Here is an 11,230-nt window from a genome sequence, read left to right on the forward strand (position 1 = left end):
CCGCACGACTTAGTGAAAATAGGTCGTGACAAGTTGGTATCAGAGCTTAGGTTACCCGGTCTATAAGTACAAGAGCAATGTCTAGTAGAGTCCTACTTATGGGTGTGTTGCGCGCCACACTTATAATTGGGAGGCTATGGGACATCTAGGAAACTTCAGATTCTTTCATTATTTCGTGCTACTTCATTCAAATTGGTATCTAGTTGATCCCCGATTGGTATCCGAACTTCTCCATTTTACCTTCCCGGATGATGGGAACTCATCCTTAAATTCTTGCGCGAACGGTTGTTTCCGACACGTGGTACAAAGATTTGAGTTGTGTTGTCCTAATTTAGATGCGTGACTAAGTTCGGTTTCTAGATATGACCTAAGGTTTCAGCTATGTGAGTCGTGGTTAGGCTCGTTATTGTGAGGTTGGTTGAAGAGATGGGAGAGGCGATTCATAGGGTCATAGGATCTCCATAATTATAGTATTGGGTTTTCTCGGAAAGCGCAAAGAGTGCATTTATGGCTTAATAAGAGCGATTTATTTGATGATATGATCAGTTTTTGGGAAGCGTATAGCAAAGTAAGAGTTCTTATGGTATTTTGGCAAGAGTGTTATTTTGATGATGTGACAAATGCGTAAAAAAAAAAAAAAAAAAAAAAAAATACTCAGATAAATCAATCTTCACTATAGGAACGGAATAATTGGTATATGATACGTTTATGAGATAAGTTGCAAAGTGTGCGTGTGCACAAATTGTATAGGCTATGAAATGTGGAGTTGGCTTAAATTTGATTAGTATTGTGATAGCGAATATAATTAGTGGTTGTGAGTTCGTTCGAAAATGGTTTTCGATAGAAATCGGGTTGCGTGTTACTTATGATAAGTGAAGTCTAGTGGAATAGACGGTAGTGTTCATTCAACTTGTAAAGTGTGTTCGTGGGTTCACTTAGCATCTTCGAGGTTAGTGATGATAGAGGAATTGTTGAAGCCAAGAGTGTTGATTCGTGGGCATTTTCATAGTGGGTTGGTATTAGGGTAGTGTTAAAGTCGTATAGGCGTTGATGTCTGCGCGAACTTGTCGTAGGCTAATGGGAGCCGGATCGACAATTAGAAACAACTCTTGCGTTGGACAAGGATGGAGGTATAGTTGAAGGATTATCGGGTCGCTGCATCTAAGTTTTCGAATGAGAATTATCGGAAAGTTGTGCAAAGGTTAAATCTTGAGGATTTCTTTGATTTTGAATACAATGACTTAGGGTTGACCAAAGGCCAGCGAAAAAAAAAAAAAAAAAATATACACGGTTAGTTAGATGTGTATGGTTCGGTATAGTTAAGTAAGGGGTTGGTTATTCATACGTGAGCACCTTTTTGAGGACTATCGAATAAGGCATGGGTCAATGGAATTATTTACGGTATATATGATGGTGTGACTAGTACTAATGGTGAAAGACTTTTAGAGATCGGTGATCACGTTAGTGAACTTATGAACTAAGGAGAAAGGGAATTATTTCCATTAAGTATTTTTGGCAAGGGTACTTCGACGAAAGAATATGAGAATATTAACGAGGTTTGAGCGACGGCGGTCGTTTGAAAATCGATTATCTTTTTGATGTATCGTCCATTCTAGAAGCTCCGTAGTATTTATTTTGACTGCTTTGCAAAAATTGAAGTCAACGGATATCATTTGATTCACTTTGGGAGAAGGTTTCATTATGAAAATTTTGGAATTCAATTATTTGGATAAATTATTTATTTTGGGGAAACGTGTTAGATTGGCGATTTGAAGATTCTGTTAGATTTGAAATATTATTTATGACCTGTAGAAATTGATGGAGCTAATTTTAGAGTTCGTTTGGTTAGCTTTTGATAATTAAAATGGTTTTAGCATTAAATATGTCTCTTTATAATGAAAAGATGGTCACGGAACGAAATAAGACTCGGATTCAAAATTTATTGTTTCTGTTAATATTGATGTTTATGGCTTATGGGGATTGGTGGTGTCATTCCCGAGGAGATCGGATGAGAATCAGAGAAGAAAATATAAGTTTTGAAATTTTGAAGTTCTAAGTGGAGCGAAAGTTGACTTTTGAGTAAACGTGATCGAAATTGAATTCTGATAGTTCTTTTAAGTCTAGAATGTGATTTATGACTTAGTCGAAATCGTTGGTTTGGTTCCGAGAGGTTCGGCGTGATTTGAGTCATTGGTTGAGAAACTTGTTAAGACAACAAATTTGAGTTTACCTTGATAAAAACGGATCAAAATGATCCCGTTTGGATGTTTTGAGAGTTCGAGGAGTTCGTATGATGATTTTGGACTTGTCCACAAACTTTGATTTGATTCCGAAGTTTCGGACGTATTCGGGTTGTATGATGTTTGTTTTTTTGTTCCGACGTCGTTTTGAGCAAAAGGGTACCATAATGAGCAAACAACCTTTGTTTTGTGTTTCGATTGAATCGTTAGATCCGTATCATAATTTCGGAGCGTAGCAACAAGTCTCTCGCGTTTCGCCATCGTATGAGGGAGATATGACAATTTTACTAAAGGAATTCACTTCGCTGGTTTTTTTACGTGTAATTTTGCTTTTAAAAGTTGCGAAATTGCTACCGAAATTCGTATTAAAAATCTGATGCCTTTTCCAAAAACTTTAAACCACCATATCTCATTCATTATAAGGTCAAACTGAGTGATTCAAAAGCCTAACTTGAGTGAAATTTCACAAGGAATCCGTTGGAAGCATCAAAAGCGAGTTTTGGGATCAGTTGGCATGAGAAACGAGGCAGAACAGCTGGGCATTTTTGTTATTAATGTTGCTTTTGGGTTCCTCATAATATTGAAAGCTTGGACTTAGGAGAATTCAAAGGCGTTCTCCAAGTTCCTTCATGGAGTAAGGTCTAAACCATAATATAAGTATTTCCCCTTGATTCAATTCCTTAGTTTAAACTTTAATCCGGAATTTCTAAAGTAGAAATTGGGGTTTATCCATGAAAAGTGGGTTTGTGGATTCCGTTGAGTTAAAGTATGATTAAATTAATGGGTTACGTTAGTACTTGTAGTGATTTAAGGTACTATGGTCGCAAGAGGTTATAGGGTGATCGGATGGTGTCCTACGAACTTGGCTGCGGAGTATTCGGGGTATGCTTCTGCATTGTGATTTGGAGGTGTAAGTAAGACTTAGAATTAGCAAGGTCGGTTATGAGTGGATCGGTTGTTGGGATCGCTTAAGGTTGCTCCGCTAAAGCAAGGAGTCTTTCCTGACAAGAGTATGTTGTGGTTTCGGGTTGGTCTTCATGTATTCCTAAGGAGTCGTGGTACGAAGAAAATTTAAGAATGGTGAAAGAAGGGTTAGTGAAATCAGAATACTTTACCAGTTCAGAGTGGGCAAGGTTTGCGTCTTATTCTAAGGTTGGTGTGGTTCTAAGGAAAATTGTGGGGCCTATCGATAACATTCATAGGTTTGGTTATATAGGATTAGAACATTTCGACAAAAGCGGCATTATATTCGAAAACCGAGGATGGGAGAAAATTTGAATTTGGAAATATGAAAATTAGGTCTTTTATCTAAGTTAGAGGGAGTTAGGCTAGTAAGGCGAGAGAGAAATGTTTATGATGCATTCCGTAGAGGTTTCCCGCATTGTCCTATTAAAGATTCTTTAGTTACCGTCGGCGTTCATTCTCTCATGTCGCTCGAGGACGAGCGATTGTTTAATTGGTATCTGATGTAACGACCCATTTGGTCGTTTAGCACTTTTAGGCATAATATTCCTAAAACACCCTTTTCGTGGTCAAATCTTGCTGTCTATAGTCTGCGATAACGGGTGATTCGGTTATTTAATTGACGAGTTTTAGTCCTCATTTGACATGCGAGGACGAATGTTCTAAAGGAGGGGAGAATGTCACACTCCATAATAATCCTTGCTACTTGTATTAAAACAAGAAAGAATGAGTTAAGAAGGTTCAAGGAAAGTTAATCGAGTTAGTAAGAATATCGTTATAAATATGGTTGTCTTAAGTATCTCGAGGTGACCTGGTAACCTAAAGGATTTGAAATCGCGTTATGAGTATGTATATGAGGTAATGTGAGTGACCTTTTAAAGTATTTGAGATTATTAGTAATGATATAGAAGATGGACAAAAGATAGGAATATACTTTTCGATTGGAGTTTCGTCGAAGCTTTGTGAGTTCTACTTATGGTTATTGTGATTCTACGGACCCTTCGAGACATGTATATGAATTGTTATGGATGTAAATGACTGTGTATATGTATGTATAAGAGGTTACATGAGGTTGGAAGAGGATTAGAAGTTAAACGAAATGAATCGGAACAATTTCAGTAAAATCTCGGACCCGATTTTAGCCTATATTGTAGGAGGCATATCTCCTAGTATATGAGGAGTTTTAAGGTGTTTCAAAAGCCTAAAATTAAGTTCATCGAGTCTATTTTGCAACGCAACAAACAGCTCGTCAAAATGATATCGGGGTAAGGAGATATGGATGATTCAAGTCGGGCTGAGTATTAAGACTATCTCAAGATACAAAGTAGAGACTTTAACTTCCACTACAAGAAATATGACTTTTAACAACCACTTCTTAACGAAGGGACATGAATCCGGTCGTTATATATATACTAATAATGATCAAACATTTTTCCGGACACTAAAGCCTGTTTTAGCTCAATATTAACGAGGGGATAATATCCCGTCTTTAAAAAGCATAATACCCGGTCGTTAAAATTAATTGATCAATAAATGTGCGCTACTTTTTCCCTCTTTTTCATTTTCCTCAATCCAACCCCCTACAAAATATAACATTAGCAGTTCCTCAACCCACCCCTTTAAAAATAAAACAAAACCTTAGGGTTTCAATCCGCATCAGAGCTTATCGTCGAGAGGAGAATTTCCAACCGTGAAGATGCTGAGGCAGAAAGCCAATTTTTACCGGATCCACATGAGACTGATAACACCATCTTAGATTTTCTTTCAAGGTAAGGTTCCAAATTTTACCCTTTCTATATGTTAATTTTGGTTCAAATTTATAGGGTTATGATCACACTTGTTACAAGTATATGGATGATAGGATTATCGATTTCAATTATCCCAAGTTGGGTTTTTTTTGAAATTTGGGCTTAAGAAACATGAATTTGTGGCATGGTCGATTTCAATGTGCAATCCCCATATCATCATCTCTATCTATTCCACTTCTTTCCATTTGTGTTATTATCTTGCTTTCTCCTTCTTCATGGAGTGACTTTTGCTTTCCTTTATGTTGCTCTCCTATTGGGTTTTCAAAATTTTAGAGCCTTTTAGAGAAATAAAACACATTGCCAGAAATTCGGTAGTTGTTCTGATGGTGGAAGCTTAACTATATATGATTTATATTTTGTTGGGTGCTATCATATAAAGGTATATCTATTGAGTTTAGGTATCTGCTTGATGTTGGAGTTTTAGGTTCATTGTATTATTATGTTTCCAGTTAACAACTTGTTGGAGTAAATCATGTGATGGTTTGTTATGCTTATATAGTTTTGCACAATCTCTTTCAGAGAATTGTTGTTCAGTTCTTATGGAGAAAGTGACATCTTATAGGTTCTTTCTCCCCCCCTAATGTGATCAATCCTTTATCATTTTGTTGTATGTTTACAAGTTAAAGTTAAAAATATAGCTTTATTCTATGTAATATTGGGTTATATATAAAATGTGCATTTTGTTTTGCTCAATGAGCTATTTACATTACCCAACAAGGAAAACAATCAAGCAATTTATTTGTAGCATAGGAAAAGGGACGTTTTATTTGAACTTCTGAACTTTCTTTTTATCTTGCTTTGTCTACCATTGAAGTGAATGACTCAATTTTTCAGTGGCACCCTGCATTGCTGGTACATATTCATATGAAGCGCTAAGAGTCCATATTCTTTAATAAAGTGGTTCGCTTTTAGGCTGAAGCCAAACTTCCGTCACATTTTTAACAGAGATAACCTCAAGTGAGATTTAACAAAAAAAAAAAAAAAAAAAAAAGCTCATTTTATTGATCCTTTAGTCATAAAAACATTTCTAAAACCAAATTTACTGTTATTCTCCTTGATGCTATTCAGAAAAATAGTTTATTTCACCCTTCCAAAATAAGCATCTACATTATGAAAAATAGAGTTGGCGAAGTAACATTTTGCCTTTCTATTATTTCCCTTTTCGCTCTTTTATCTGGTGCCAAAGAAATAAATCTTTTCTAGTTTGTAGTTTTTGCCTCATATGTTCATAAGAGTAATCATGATATCTAAGAAGAATCGAAGGAGAGATCAAATCGTGATACATAACTATAATATTGATGACCCATTGTGACCTTATAGACTGCATTTACTATTACTACATTACTGAACAAGACTGCATTTTTTTGTCACTAGTTGGAACTTGGAAGTGATCATTTGGCATGTTCACTGTATTCTTAAGCTAATTTTCTTCAATTTTCTTACAAAAATGATTGCAGCAATCGTACTTACATGATACTCTGGCATTGGCTTATTTTTGCTTTTGTAGTTTCCTCTCATACATGGATTAGAAGCACGTTTGTAGAATAATCCAAATAGGTAGAAATTCCATCTAGTTTTTGTTCCTTCAGCTTTGAGGTATTCTGCACATTTATCTACCATTTTATACTTAATATGTATCTTTCTTCTTGTGGAAACCAAGATCATGCTACCTTTTTCTGTTGGATGATGAAGACATAACTATCAATGTAAGTTGTTGGAGAAAAACAATGAGTTTGAAAACAAATTGGAGTTGTTTCGATTAAAAACCTGATGGAGGTTTGAGTATGGACTAAAAGTGGACGCATCACGCCTCATTTACCAAAATTGAGTTGTTGGGAAGCATCATTCCTCATTTACGAGATACTTAGGTCTGTTAGTTCGTGATACTCTTGAGCGGACATCAAGGAAGAGGAGTTGGAACAGATGTGGGAGGCTGTTACTGTAAGTTAAGACACTACTTTCTTTATTTATTTTTCAAGCTTGATGCATGTTAGCTAACTTGTGTGTACTCTTCTTCTAAAGATGTCAATGGTGCATTTCCATATGCTTATCCTTGTAGCTCCGTAAGTTCCACTTATTTAATCTTATATTTATCTTCTTTGTATTTGTTTGATTTTTCGGGTTAACTTTAGTTTGTTGATTGAAAATGATGGGAATAACTATTTCTCGCATGTGTTTTGGTTTATTCCTGTTGATATTCTCCCTATGTTTATCCACCTGAACAATCACTTTCTTCGTGCTGCTACTACGAGGGTTCTAGTGATGGAATACATTGATGGCATACCCATTTTGATGCTAGGAGACGAAATAGCAAAGAAAGTCATACACCCTAATGGAAAGTTAAGGACAATTGCAAAACAGTAGGTCCGTAAATTATCCTAAAACATGTTGTTCTGAATAGGCCTGCTTGTTTCATACATAGGCGGATTTCCTTGATGTATAGGAAGTCTTCTGCCTTTGTTCCCCTTTGAAGTGGTCATTTTTCATGTCTGTGGAACTCCCGTATATTGCTCTATTTAGAAAATGTTTATAGTGAAGGTCCTCTTTTCTCATTCTTAAAAAACAGGAATATCCTTAAAAAATTGTCACTTGCTTATGGACAAATGATACTTAAAAGTGGTTTCTTCCATGCAGATCCACCTCCAGGAAACATTCTCATCTGTAAAGGTTCTGAGGTGAGTAGACATTGGAAGACCTAAACTTCTCCCCAAACTAAGAATTTACAAATTATAATTCTTGCGAATAAATAATATGCAATAGAGATTGTTATTTATATCATTCCTTTCAGGTTGCATTGCTTGATTATGGAAATGTGAAGGATCATCTTGATGAACTGAGGCTTTGATATGCTAAGTTGGTTCTTGTGATTGTAGATAATGACCCTTGAAGGGCATCAGAGAGCTACAGGTGCTATAATTTTCCCGGAAAGTTTTTGTTGTAAAATCATATTTTTCCTCTTTCTGCTTTCACAGCAAAAGAGACTTTCTGCGGTGTCTATTACTCTAACATAGTTGCAGTTGATGATGAATGGGTAGGAATGGGAAAATTAGTTGTTGTCCTTTGTTTGGTTAGTGGGTCTTACTCTTCCTGTTGTTATGCACATACACGGAGATGAGAGTTTAGAGAGTCGGGGAAGAGTTCTAGGAGAGAGATGCATCATTTTCAGCATATGTTATTATTGACCCTAAGATGGAAGACCTGGTCATGTGTTTGTTAAGAGAATATGTATTTATGCTCATTTGCAACTTTGATTGTGAATCATCTATCAGTAGAAACACCATCATAGTGGACCGCATTGGATATAATATATACCTTATCATACTTCATAGGCTCATCACAATTCAATCAAAACTAGTGATTGATTCTTCGGTAACTGCGCTCTTATGATTTGGCTCAATCTGATCTAATGTGTAAACAACAAAACTGCAGGCTTGCCGTAGTCTAACAATTTTTTCTGTTTTCCTTGGTAATATGTGTCTTCTTTATATCTCAGGGATCGAGGTATCGAGACCTTAATCAAATGCGAGAATGAACAAAAAGAAATGCTTAGGCTGGCACAAACAATGTTTGACACAAAATAACCCCCTTGGGGTTACAATGCTGCAACCTTTTACTGAAGAATCTTCAATAAAAAATATTGCTATTAAGGTATGTTGTTAAGTTCCTTAGGTTAAAAAGTATATAGCTATTTGCTGCGAGTTGGGTCTACTAGCCTAGCAAATTGAATGGATGGCATCTTATTGAACAAGTTACTTCTAGGACCTAAATTCCCAATTCGTACATAATGTTTCTGTCCTTTTTGGGTTATTTTGGGGTGGGAGACGTGGAGAATTCATTTTTGTTCCGTTTATAGTAGTATCTATTGTCTACCGGAAACACCCTCTCTACTATGGTAGAGGTAAGCCCTGCGTACGTTCTACCCTCCTCTGACCCCACTTTGTGGGATTTCACTGGGTATGTTGTTGTTGTTATAGTAGCATCTATTACCAAACTAACATGAGCTTGTTCTTTTAACGGTTCAAGGATCTGGAGTCTTTTAAGTGTGGAGAACTTATCCATGAAGAAAGTGCATACCAAGTATCAACAGTAGAAAATGTTAAAGAACAACAAATCCCACTCACCCAAATATCTGGCCTAAGAAAATCCCTTCCCCTTCCCAAAACCACGATTGTAGGTGTTGGAGGAAGACACACCTCATCACAAGTTGCGTTCTGTAAAGTCACAGGTAATCTGCTCAACGCCGCTGTTAAGGGCAAGTCTTTTACTGGTAAACCATTGCCATTTCTGATACACTCTTTACTATGTGTTAAATTCTTTATGGAATTAGTAATTTTAGGATAGATATTTAATAATCTATTGTTTCCTTATAGATTTTGGAGTTTTGATTCTTTATTTGCAAGAAAAGCGAGATCTTTTTTGGATTCGTTTTTCTAGCTAAGGGAACTCTTTTGAAGGTTATGGCTAGATCTACTTTTGAAGTTCTAAAGTTTTATTAGTCTATGTTTGAATTCAGCTTGTCACAACAACTGTGATTGCGTTTGTTGGACACGGGGTATAAGGTGGAAATATGCTTATTCGTAATATTTAGTTGGTTAATAGTTTTGTCATTTCTGATTCTACATTGCTATGTTTCTGATTATTCTATTTGAGACATCTCTTTTTCCTTTTCGTCTAGTTTGCTATGTGCTTAAGGAGATTCCAGAAAGCTTGTACACTTGGTGGGCCTCTCTTGTCTTATAACTCTAGTCACCTGCAGCTTGACAAGAATGGTATGCTTCATTTAATTTGCTACTAATTTTGACATCTTTGTTAAGAAGGGAGAAGGAAAATTGTATACTGTTATAGTGACGATGAAGTTTGGCTTGCCAGCTTTAACGTGATGTTTAAGATCAACATCCATCTAAAATGCCTCTGGTGATATATACTTTATGATCATGTACCATGTAATGCTTTACTTTTCCAATGACATTTAGCTGAATTAAAAGCTAACAAAGACCATAGAGAAGTTTCAGTGGAATTGTTTTGATTTGCTTTTACCTGTGAATCTCTTCTTTTTATTCTTTAGGATTTTATAAGTAAAACCCTCTGTGTATGTTCTTGGAGTTTGGGCAATGGTTTGTGATTGATTATCAGTTACTCTTATGTATTGATTGTTGTTTGATTATATATTCATTAATTTTAATGGTGGGTTGTCACTTACAGGCTAATTCACATTTCAACTTTGGACCAATGTGTGCATATTTGACTGTCAATTACCTTTATTGGTTCCTTTCTACAAAGGATTTACCTGTAAGTTCTTTGGCCATTGCTTTTTGGTAATATTATGCTTTTAGTTTTACTTACTTACATAGCTATAGGATATGTTCTTGTGTTGACAGAAGGGCAAAGCATTGAAGATGCAGTTTTACTAAGTTTAGTTTGTCTGTCCGTTGCTTCTAAAGTGGGGAGATTGAAATTGGTGGAAAGCTACCGGAGAATTGCATATTCATTTTATTGTTCTTGTTAAGGCCTCTTTCAGTTCCCCTTGTAATTGCTACAGTGGAGTTAGAAGCTGACAAAAATAATGTCATATAATCTGGAAGATGTATGTTTTTTGGCATTAGGATACTTCATTTCATTTGTAATAAACTATGAAATTCTATATAAAAATTGGTTATTTTGCATATTTCCAAATTACTATTTGGCTTGTATATTTATTTGTTGTGGAAACTGGAAAGTTGCATAAAATTAGTGGAAGGAAACTAGTTACAAATTGACTTTTTAATGAACGGATCTTTAGTTGTTGTTGAAAGAGCAAATCTGGCTGCTAAAAGGAGTTACAATGACCGGATTACCTATCGTTACAAACGTTTTTAGCGACTGGATTCTTACCATCGCTAAAGGTTTTTTTACGGCCGGATTTAAAATCCGATCGTGAACTTTTAACAACAGAGCTTTTAGTGACCGGCGACCATGGAATTTTTTCCGGTCGTTAATCACTAATAGTGACCGGAGTAGGACTTTTAACGACTGAATTTCCCCTCGCTAAAGACTTATTTTCTTGTATTCTTTCGAAACTCGCAAGTTCTAGTCTTTATGATCGAGAGACAACTCGTAGAAGCTTAGATAAGGGAAGAAGATGCATAAACTTACCTTGGACGGATCAGAACTAGTGAAAAGCGAAGCTCCCTTCACCTGGAATTAGCCCCCAACACTGCTACAAGAAATGGAAGGGAAACT

At 36.0% G+C, this 11,230-nt stretch overlaps 1 long non-coding RNA gene across 15 annotated transcripts; it reads left to right on the forward strand.

Moving 5' to 3' along the window:
- The first annotated feature begins 4,757 nt into the window (after positions 1-4,757).
- On the forward strand, positions 4,758-10,687 carry LOC132056828 (uncharacterized). 15 transcript variants are annotated; one of them, XR_009414972.1, is made up of 6 exons: positions 4,758-4,972; positions 5,846-5,968; positions 6,672-6,952; positions 7,034-7,074; positions 7,272-10,300; positions 10,390-10,687. It is a non-coding gene; the product is annotated as an uncharacterized LOC132056828 (long non-coding RNA). The 15 variants fall into 15 exon arrangements; XR_009414970.1 differs by lacking the exons at positions 4,758-4,972; positions 5,846-5,968 and having other exon boundaries at positions 5,982-6,952; positions 7,272-7,375; positions 7,646-7,686; positions 7,800-10,300; XR_009414971.1 differs by lacking the exons at positions 4,758-4,972; positions 5,846-5,968 and having other exon boundaries at positions 5,982-6,952; positions 7,646-7,686; positions 7,800-7,918; positions 8,505-10,300.
- The last annotated feature ends 543 nt before the right edge of the window (positions 10,688-11,230 follow it).

This window comes from Lycium ferocissimum, chromosome 5 (genome assembly GCF_029784015.1).
Source record: "Lycium ferocissimum isolate CSIRO_LF1 chromosome 5, AGI_CSIRO_Lferr_CH_V1, whole genome shotgun sequence".
In the NCBI taxonomy this organism is placed as follows: Eukaryota; Viridiplantae; Streptophyta; class Magnoliopsida; order Solanales; family Solanaceae; genus Lycium; species Lycium ferocissimum.